Raw genomic sequence first — 11795 nt, 5'->3', positions numbered from 1 at the left:
ACATTCCTGACATAGGGATAACATCCATGCCTAACTTGCAGCATACAATGAGAGAGTCAGTATAATGCCAAGCTTTAGAGTGACTTATCACACTGCTCTCAAAACTTGGGGTCACATCTGAGATTTATGCACCATCACTGCCTTGCGACCTAAACACCAGGAGTAGTTATCAGCACCTGGGCAATGACCTCTTCTAATGAGAGCAACCTCAGTCCCAGGATACCTGCACTCCCCTAATAATCCTCTGCCCAGAGCACTGGACGATCAGAGAGGATTTAAGTCACCATGACACAGATTAAAGGTCCCACTAATGCTCGTATTGGCCGTCTTATCCTTGGGAGTAAGCCCAGGATTGCCTACGTGCAGTGCTTGCAGCCAGGCAAGGCTTATCACTTCCCTACCCCCTCCACTGAACTTCTGTACAAATTGATTAATCCCCTACATTGACCATGGGACAATTGCTAGTTCATTCAACCTGTGAAAGCACACTAAAGAGCATGTGATAGCTGGCAAGGATACCACTAGACACTCCTTGTCTTAAAATTAGCCACAGGTTGATGATATCTGCTTCTGCAACAGGTTCACTCCATAGCAAAAGGAAATTAGTGAAGGATTATCGGTCAAAGTTGGTTTAAACCTCTGTAACACTGTCTTATATGTATATCTAAATGGACACCATGTTCTATTGTACGGCTCTGTTGGTTGAAATTTGATTTTCTTTGTTTTTCTCTTCTTTTCTAATGTAATACTCATTGACATCTTTTTAAAATGCCTTCTTTGGTAAATGATTTTAAGGATCTCAAATAGAAACAAAATGAGCTAGTTTGAAAGCTGTTTATTTTAAAAACCAATTCCATACAATACATGTATATATCTTGATATCAAATACGTGGTCATGGAAATACAACATTCCGATTGTGTCTTTTGACCTTTGATCCTATTGCACACAGTTGCTTAACCCTTCACAGAAGATGTGACAAAATTTAAAGAGATGCTTGAATCATTCCAGTACAATCTGAGGATAGTTCTAGGTAAGATCTGGCATATAAATGCAATTCAAATTATATCTTTAGGTATCTTTTAGGGAATGGTAGGGGGGAGGGGGGGGGAGAGAGAGTGAGAGGGGTTAGGGACATGGGAGACAGCTGTCACCACTTCGTAAAACATACAAAATAAAAAGCATAACATCGAGATCGCACAAATTTCATGTCACTTGGACTTATCCACTACCGGCACTTCTTGATGAGGTATGTGAACAGCGACAGAATATTTCTTCAGAGATTCTGCTGGTCTCTCATAAGACTATGATGATATTACAATAGATTTTAGCCAAGATTAAGCAGCACAAGAAGTGCATCAACAGCTTCATTAACTTGTGAATATCCAATTGATTTGTTCTGGATCTTTGCCAGTGTATAAAGCTATATCCCAGAAATCACAACACTGATACTGCTTAAGTAGTCTGATTTTAGGCAGTGCTCACTGCTGCCAAAATAGTTTATTTCAAGCCATAAGATCAGCATCTGTTCTGTATGACATCTATTTCACCCCTTCCAGAAACAAATGGAAGAGGAGACTGAAAGCAAATCAATGTACATCCACAAAGTTAATGCCTAACAATCCCCATTGCTCTCTGCAATTGCAAATCCATGTTTGAGAGGATTTCACCAATTTATTTCCAATCTACTTAGCGCAGAGTTTGCAACAAGTTGTAAGACTGCACACAATCACGTGGAGTCCGGACAGAAGCACTCGAAGTGGGGCTGGACGGGGCCCAGCATCAGCCCCTTTTGTTCATCCGCCAAAGAACAGGTCTGAAGCAAGAAGGAGAAGGATGCCACTTGGAAGTCAAGTGCCTCCCAGCTATGACCGCATCACAGCAAAGCCGCTTAGACCTTAATAAGAGTTCCATCCCTCCCTTCCGAGGCTTCCTCTGATGGGGTCCTCTCCAGAGAACATCATGGTGGTCTGAGGATGACCATAAAGACCTCTCGAACCCGAACAACAGCTCAAGGATTGCATTCTTTTCAACTACAAGTACAAGGAAGGGTGTGGGAGTAGAGACCCTACCACCCCTATATTCCAAATTCCCACCCCAACGGTCTTTGCTAAAAGTATGAGGCTTGGGAAGACGAGGCTACTTTTCTTGTCCCACTGCTAGATATGGGAATGGCCAGTAATCTGTGTGGCTATCTCCAGAAATGATGCTAGAGTATAACCTGTCACATCTACATGGCAAAACTTGGGTGTACAAAACGTTTCATTGAATTGAAATCATAAAAGAGTCTCTCTGTGATGCTTCAGGGTTAATTCCAAGAAGCGTATGAAGTTCTATTTCCATGTAAAAATGTCTGCTGCACCTTCAACACATGTATGAATGTAAAAAAAGCTACTTGGCTGAAGTTTATAGTCACAGCTTAAAATCCCAGGTCCAGGGGCCTTCTGACATTTATGGTGTATGCACCATACACCTATTTGTGCTACTACAGCTAGACCCACATCAAACTCTGCAAGGAATTTTAGCCGTTGACATTACAATGGCCACAACTTTCACTATTTGTCCATTTTTTATAAGATTTTCATTCAATCATTTAATTGCTATTGCTTTTACTCTAAGACATCAGTGGGGATACCATGCAACAGCTGTGCCACAATATTTAAATATGCATGTACACAAAGTGGAAGTAAACTGAACAACAGCTGACAGACAGAACACGCTTCGTGGATGCATGTCAAAGAATCTTCATTGCTGCTCTCACAAATGTTGACACAATAGTTGTATCAGTTACCATACACATGCATCTCTTCCTATCCTAGTAAATTATTCCTGGGTCTATAAGTCCCCCTTCCTCCCATTCCTCCTCCTCCTCCTCCTTACTGATGCTACCACCCTGTTGTCATGGAGATAATGGGGCAGAGGTAAACAGAGACCCTGGATGATAATGGCTAGTGAGATAGGATGGGAATGTTATCAGGAGCAGACCCTTCCCACTGGACAATCTCCACCAGCATCCGGCCGCTCATCCACTGAATTCATATGTGTAGAGTTTACTGGAAATACTGAGCAAAGACTTTCACAATCACACTGAACTGATTGGACATTCGGAAATAAATTCTTTCATGGTCAGTAATGGTCACTTCAACCGTAGGCCTAATTGAAACTGAAAGGGCACCATATCAAAATGTCAATTCTGCAAATGAATGATACCAGTACCAGTTTCTTGTGTAAAATATGAGGCACTAAACTCAACTATAAGGATGGAGAAACACCCTCACCTATGCTGTACTGGATAAGCCTCCACCTGACATTGACTCTTCATATCCATTCATATCCTCTCAGGGCCACACCCATTTCATGTCATTGACATAGTACAGAATGCAGTCACCAACAGTCATGATAGAGTTAAACTTTATTATAAAATGGGTTCAAGAATGTAGCCAATAGGAAACGCTGAAATGAGTCACATGTGCTTTGGTTACTCAGTCCCATTGCACTGCGTGTTAAATCCTATTGCCGATCGTCTGTGCGCGCGGCGGCTCCTTTGAATTGCATGCATACGCGCTGTCAATCCTGTAAACAACTTCTAGTTCGGGCTGCTGCCGGCCGGCCTTTCTTCCCTTGTGCATAACATGTGTGGCATACGTATCATACGTACAGTGTACAGTAGACCAAGCGTTGTGGGACCGGACGCGTACATGGAGTCACTTTGAAGGGCAAATCCAACAATTTAGCAGGTTAATTTTCACGCCGTTTTCAGAGTATGTTGTCTAGTAGGCCTATATGAGGAGTCTATACCAAGTCTTTAAGGTAAAGGGTGCATATTCTATGTAAAGTAAGTAAGTTTTCATGCGGGAACTTAAGTGTCCGGAAACCCAACCCCCCATCATACTTATGTGCGGGATTTCCGAGTGCGACGTGCGTAAATGTTTGGGACGAACATCTTCGGACGTCTTGACCCACAAAGGTACGTGAAAAATGCTGAAAAATGCTGTTAGTTTTCGAATTTTTGACCCATTTTATAAAACAAATGATGCACAGGATTATTTCGTGGCGTTAGTGGAGGCGTATAGTGCACTCGAGGGTATTTACAATTGTGAAACATGCACGAGGCGAAGCCGAGTGCATGTTGCACTACATTGTAAATACCAGAGAGTGAGCTATACGCCTCCACTAACGCACTCTATCCTGTGCATCATTTGTATACTAGTCACAGTTGGGTTGGGATTTTCCTGTCATTTCTTCCCTCTGTGAAAACATGGAAGCAAACAATTTGAAGAAGCTAGAGTAAGCCCTGAGAAAAACTTCTGTAAACAGCGCCTTCAACCCCTTCCACAGTACACATCAAACATCCACTCTGGCTACCAGGAGTACATGGCAGCCAAAGATTGGTATGCCTGATCACAGTGGAACCCGAGCATGAAGCACCTTCCATTTCAACGACATTCATTTGCTGAAGCCATTAACGATTGCTCAACAGTTTTGGCAATGGCATGAGAGAGGTATCTGAATGGGGGAGCGGTAGAGGTGGATGATGGAATTTGGAAAGGGAATGTCAAAAGCAGTGAAGTGCCTTGGTTCTTTGCTTCACCTTGTAAATATACATAATTTGCCCTCTTTCATAAACATGGACATTACATCTATATCACCTCACCAGGAAGCATTTAAGAATCCCCCCCCCCAACTTGTAAAGTGGAAGTTCAAGCAATCAGTACTTCTTCTTTTTTTTTTAAAACAGGAAAAACTGTTTTGTAAAGAAACTTCAAGGTACTATTATCACACAAAACCCTGTGGATGAAGCTGGCTTCCAACACAATATATACTTTGCCTTAATCTCAGGTGCATTGAAAACTTGGTTCTGTCAAACAGTCAACATTTGTCCAGTCAACATGCCATTGGCTGGTAGATAAAGTGCTGTGAAGGTGCGCTGCCCACTCAATGTGAAGTGCACCTCCCAGAGACATGAACTACTGGCTGTACTTGGCATATCACTTCAGAGCTGAAAAATAATCCGGCACAGTAAAGCAACCCACTCTCCATTGCTACTGACTGTGTGACGGTCGATTATATGCCCCAGTGACCCCTTCTGACCAGCTTTGCTTAGTTTCTTGTTTGCGTTGTTGTTGTTGAAAGTCTCTATTTCCTTCTTCTCTCTCTTGCGAGCTGCCACAGAATTCCAGGCCTGAGTGGCCGCATTCAGGCGCCCTAGCCCACCCTTTGAGAGCATTGTGAGGGGTGCACCGGAAACCATGGAGGGCCCACTGTGACTAATTTAGCCATTGTGTTGGCCTGAAATTCTGTCACTTGTCCGGTAAACGCTGCAATTTGTCTTGAATTCATTTTCGGCAACAATTCCCGCCCAAGCTATGTACAGTGGGCAGGGAGACTAATTGGTTTGCCAATCAAACAGAGGTTCTAGGCAGGAGCACCTTGCAGGGTTTATTGAAACTACTGAAGCAGTTCCCTTATCGGTCAAATCTAGCTAGATATGAAGCATCAAATGTCTAACACACAATTTGTGCACACACAGACGTGTACAGCCGTAACATCAGTGTGCAAGCAAGTTTGCTTGACATGGACTACATTATTGTGTCTGTGTACATTTTTATATAATACATGTCATATATCAAACCCATTCAAAGATTTATTAGTATTCAGATCACATTGCAGAATTCAATTCTCTTTTTTTCCCTATTAATCACACATACTAAAAAGAAAAATAATACAACAATAACAGAGACTCCAACTCTCCTGTTTTCGACGGGAGATCTCCCGCCGAAAGCCCATTTTTGCAAAATCTCCCGTTCTCCTGCTTGAGATTTAATTTCTCCCGCTTGAAATGATTTCTTACTTAATTTCATTGTATGTTGAAAAATAAGCCTTAAGAGAGAGCATCTAGAACCCTAGACCGCAAGGGACTTTGCGCTCGTGATGTGCGCTTCGCGCACATCAAGTTGGAGTCTCCCGTTTGCTGGGGGCTTCAGGCGGGAGAATCTCCAGATCAGAAGGTGCTTGTGGTTGGAGTCTCTGCAATAATGCTCATTCAGCTACAGGTGAAGCACTTTAAATCTCTAAAGAGTGCATTCCTAAACAATGACAAGAGCTAGCCCCAGATAGCCTTATCCTGGACCTTGTGGGGCAAGTTGCATCACTGGATGAAAAAAAAATACAAAAATACAAAAATGTGCATATGTGTGCCATTCATGCACAATGAGAAAGGCAAATTATTGATTTTGGGGGTCTCCTATAGGCACATTTGTACACGAAATTAAGCTGGACCGGTTTTTGCATTGCAATGAACACAATAACGAGTGATTTTTGTGTGTGTGCGCATCCACACACAAGGATTATCTGTTTTCATTATATGCTATCATCACATTGCAAAAATCAGTTTTTTGAAAATGGTTAATTTTGTCCTACAGAAGGGCCATGCTTCTAGACGATACAGGAACAAGGTTGAGAGACAGGATAATCTCAGAGGAGTACTGCATTCACATCTGTGAGTTTGCACACACCAAACTAACTAAAACTAAGGAATTGACGAATGAAAACACTACATGAATGAAATACTAAATATAGCAGTAACAGAAAGTCACTAAAACAAAAACTGTACAAACTCAGCAGCTTATCTTAATGATATTTTGAATTCCATTCCAGAGCATGAGTAAGATACCAAGATGAACACCTGGGATGTGGTGACTCTTAATATACCGGTAATTGGCAAAATTAGCTATTGATGCCATTTATTGCTGGGATTACGCTCCTTGATCAAACTGATGAGCCTGCGGTTTTCCTGCCTCAATTCAGTTATCTCACATCTGAAGCAATAAGATAGATACCTGGTACTGAAGGGAGGGAAAGGGGGGGGGGGGGGGCTTACACTGCACACATCTCTACAAATCCACCTGTGCACCTGTGTAATGCACAGATGCAGGTGTGAAGTCTCTTGTCTTTATATGGCCAAACTCTGTTTGTCAACATAATATGTGGAAGTGCCTGGTAGGAAATAGTGACCACAGGAGATAAATCTTGTAAACTGACCAGCAAAGGCAACAACAACATCAAAATAAAGACATGTGGGGGGGGGGGGGGTAGGAGGATTGAGGTGGCAAGTACTAATGCACACACGATTTGTTTGAAATTGCTTTAGTGGACTGCTACGTCCTAATAACCTGGCCTTTGCACCCCTACTTAGCACTTCCTGAATATGAAGCAAGGACCCTGCATGTGGAGGTGATTACACTTAACTCTGAAATACACTGGTACACACCCTGGACAGTGTTTGTACTTTACAAAGGTGGACCATATTCTGTCATTCCCACCCTTTCCACAATATAAGTCAATCTATTTTTATTAACAAGACCTTACAAATATGTCTATCAACATTTATTAATGGGACACAACATTTACTACATGAGAGGAATCTTTCTCCCGTGGGTACCTATCCTAAAATGAAAAGATGCAGTCCCCAGGAACAAACGGTTAAATGACTCTGAATTCTACAATCGCACACTCGAACCCCTCAAGCACCCTATCTTGAACTTTCTTGGAAATATGAAATGACCAACACTACACGGGCACAGGGCATCATAAGCACTGTCACAAGAATGACATCTTTTCAAGATTAACTCTGAGGAGGAGGGGAAGGACGAGGAGGAGTTGAATGAACTGACTGATGAGTTCCTGTGGTCAGATTTGGGTCATTGGTAGATACAACTACATACTTCAAAGAAACTCCCTCTATTACTCAGGTCTGAGGCTCTTCAGGGCTCTACACAATCTTTATTCTGCGCTTGCCACAGCTATCCAACTGGTGATGCGATGAGTCAAAATTGAAAATATGCCCAATTTTCTGACAGAAATATGTGGATCAAATATTTTACTGAGTTCATTCACAGTGGAGACAGCATGCCAGAACTGCCAGATGAGGCTGAAGCAAATTGCGGGAGTGCCAATATAAATGCAGCACTGTTCAAGAGTTTGAACAATGAGACTCTGATATATTGTAAAAACTCATTGATTTACAGATTGAAATTGAAGCCATTAATACAATGTGACCAAACCATTCTCCCTAAATCTTAAGATGAGAAGAGTGGGTGCTCACAAAACCAGAAAGTGTATTTTACTTTTCAGAAAAAGGGAGGGGGGGGGGGGGGGTGGAGACATCTTGTAGCTTACTCCGTATGCGAAGTGCAATATACAGTGTATACAGTGATATACAGTGTATACAGTGTTACCTCTATTCAACTTAAGCAAACTTTGTTATCTTGTGATCATTTCTTTTTTCAAGTTTCTGGAGGACAAGATTCTTTGAATAAGAGATTAAGTACATTTGATCACTTCAGCAAAAACATAAAGGAATTTAGAGATAACTTTTCAGTAGTACAAAACAATAGGAAGACTAAGGGTGTGTTTATGCTCAATTTGCGAAGGCAGAATCAGCGTTTTGAAATGCTGATTCAAAACGCTGATTCAAAACGCCGTCCACGGGAGCACTGTTTATGCTCACTTTCTTCGAGCCTTGGAAATGGAAAGAGCGTTTGCGATTGCTTCGCTGACCTCAGCAGAGGCAGGTCAAATTGGGGCGCGCGCTGCGATCAGTGGCCTGGCCTGGGAGAGCAGCTGGGAAAGACATGCGTATGCACAGTACGTGGGAAAATTGCACAGGCCAGGGTAGCTGGCTGGCCGGGCGCGCGCTTTTTCACGTGAAATGGAAAGGCATTTAGATGACATCACTCTAAATGCGTATAGAAACGCTGTTGCATTTATGCTTCCCCGCCAAATGTGATTAGTCAGAAACGCTGATCGTAAATGCAACTTTTTGTGCGTTTTGGATTGGCATTTTGAATCAGCGTTTCTATCGAAATGAGCATGAACGCAACGGCGTTTTGCACTAATCACGTTTCAAAAGCCTGATTTTGGCCCCCCAAATGGAAGCATAAATGCACCCTAAGTACTACCCTGCTTTCTATTTGGTCTGGTAAAATTAGGCTGAGAAAACAACAACAACAACAATCCATCCATACATTCAGTTTGCAAAGCTAGTCAGAGAGGATCCCTGGTCCATGCTGTAATTCTGAAAATCTGCTGACCAGTCTCTGGTGATATAGCAACCTTGACCTAAAGCCAGTCAGTGTCATGCCTCCATATCTCTCCCCCCCCCCCCTCCTCTTTTTTTTTTTTCTCTCTCTCTCTCTTTCATATCTGCATGAGCACACTAAACACCTTGTTCTCTCACATACAAACACACACACACACAAACACACACACTTTTTCTCTACCATAATACAACAGAGTTCTACAGATGAAACCTCCCTTCTCCTCCCAGTCTCGGCTGTACTCTTTATGTATTAGAACTCAATCTAAAATCTAAACATTCTCACAGCTACTGCACATGCTGTTATTTTCAGATATATTACAGATATTTTCGCGAATAAGGAGGTCATAGATATTTTCGCGAGATGTAGTTTTAATAGATTCACACCGATGCTAACGTAAATGCACTATTACCAGAGCGTAAGGAGACATTTTTTGCGATCCAACTGTGATTCGCCAAATTCGCAAAAATTAAACCCTCGCGAAAATAACAGATTATACAGTAAGCATGCAATATTCATGAGCTCCACCCTTTTAAATTCCACCAATATCATCATCCTAGGTTTCTTTCATTGGGTTGTCATGACAACATCAAACCAATGAACATCCTCTAGCAAAGTTACCATCACTGTCATGAAACCAGAGTTGCCATGCCCCCCACAACATGTCCGATGATTTGGTGCCTATTAGGATCAAGACAGGACTGTATCATCAGGAAGAGGAGTAAATCTGAATTTAAAAAAAAACCTGCTGATGATGTACCCAATACAATTTCGTCAGGATATTGTGACATTCCTCAGTCATAACAATCCACCAGCATATCCAAGGGGAGAACTAAAAATATCTACAGTAAGCAACAACTTTTCAAGAGTACAAAGACTAAAATGGGACTAGTATGGGGAAAGCATACACCCCAATGTCTATATTCTTCTGCAAGTTCTGGGGTACATGGAAGGGCTCCAATATAGAGATTGTGAGTTATATTTTCATAGTAGGTAGAAAGAAGAGAGGGGAAAAAATGGATTGTATGGCTTGATGTCAACAAATAGGCCTTTGATGGTGAAATCCCATCTCCGTCATGACAGATGAGTAACCTAGCCCCAGTTTTTTTGCCAAACGTTTTGACGGGAAAAGAAGGCATAGGCTAAATACCAACTTGAACCCAGAGTGGGCCGGGCCTTGCAAGCAGAGAACTGTAGTGATGACATCTCCTCCTTAGCCGGCTTCCAGAGGAAGCGCTTATGTTTTCTTTCCGAGTTTCATCTCGTCTCTTAGCCCAGTAGTGTCTGCTCCTAATAAAACGAGTGCTTTCTTTAGCTTTCTGGGGATGTAATGCCATGTTCTCAAAATACCTACCACAGGGTGGAGCAAAAATATCTATATGGCATCAATCCCAGATTCATGAGCAATATTGATAGTGGAAATGGCAGGATTCTAGAGAGATGAAAGTCTGTGCTCCATCAAAAGTTTTCATATCATGCCTTGAAAGAGCTGATCCAGTAGAAATTCCCTCAAGGTACATGAATCCCCATATGATTAAATCACAGACCTTAAAAAAGAAAGAAAAAAGAACAAGAAAAGAAATGGCTCCAAAACAGGGGGGAAAAGAAAAGAAAAAGTTCCAGTTGTGCTCGATTCCGGTTTGGTCTGCACACAAAGAAATTTGGCATGAAAACATTGTTATTAATGGTCATGGCCTTTTTGAAGCATTGTGCATTGAGACCAACATCTGAAAAGCATTAGCAATTCTATTGACTTGCTTTCACATTAAGTATGATTGTCATCAGATGTTTGACAGTGTTCTGTATTTGGTTGAAAGTCCTGTTTTAGGATGGAGAAGAAGCACTTTTATCTTTGGTTTGATAAAAACATGATATTTTCTATAATAAAAAAAAAAAAACTTTCAAAAAATTCATATCAAACTTGGTGATATGTAACCCAATATCTGAGTTTTTCCTACCCACGGAGCCCACAATACAATCTTATCTGACAAGGCTGCCTGATTCAGTCTACTTCTGCACACGAGGGTATGCTGTTCCCTCTGAACACCACTCTTGTTCCCATGCTGTAGCCTCAATACAACTCATCACCCTTCTTGCAAGCATTTCTTAATTTCATGGTTCATTTCAGCTTTCTTTCTTCCCTGTGGCCAGACAGGCCTTTCGTCTCTGTAGAATTAAGTTGAGAGGAAGAAGTTAAGGAGATAAACGGTATCCATTTTACCATGACCCTCTTCAACTCACCCCAATCAGCTTTCCCATGGCATGAAACTCTCCATACATCCAATCTTATAACATACAGAAGTACTGCAACAATCATGATTCTTGACCCTCCCATTCACACTACAGTGGCAAAGCACAATGTTATCCAATTTGAGAAAACCACTAGTTTTTGCCAGCACTTTCACATAATATTTCTGATGTCACAATATTGGACAGTCTGTGTGAATGTGGACTAACAGAAGTAGCAGTATTCAGGGAAGTGGTTTCCACTTCCCTGGTAGCAATGAGTTCCTTTTTATGTACATAAAGCTCAATCAAGACAGTGCATGTGAATGTGTATTCTGGCTGCAAATTTACAGTTCGTGTACATGATAATGCCTCAACTCACTGCTAGAAAGAAATGGGGAACATGGGGAGGAAGTTTAGAACATACACTGCCTTTAGTTACCCCAAGGTGTTATACCCGTGGTTTGCTCACA

This window comes from Diadema antillarum, unplaced genomic scaffold, assembly GCF_040938485.1.
Source record: "Diadema antillarum isolate AM-2024a unplaced genomic scaffold, OU_Dant_1.0 seq00001085_RagTag, whole genome shotgun sequence".
In the NCBI taxonomy this organism is placed as follows: domain Eukaryota; kingdom Metazoa; phylum Echinodermata; class Echinoidea; order Diadematoida; family Diadematidae; genus Diadema; species Diadema antillarum.
Note: the sequence above shows the minus strand (reverse complement) of the source record.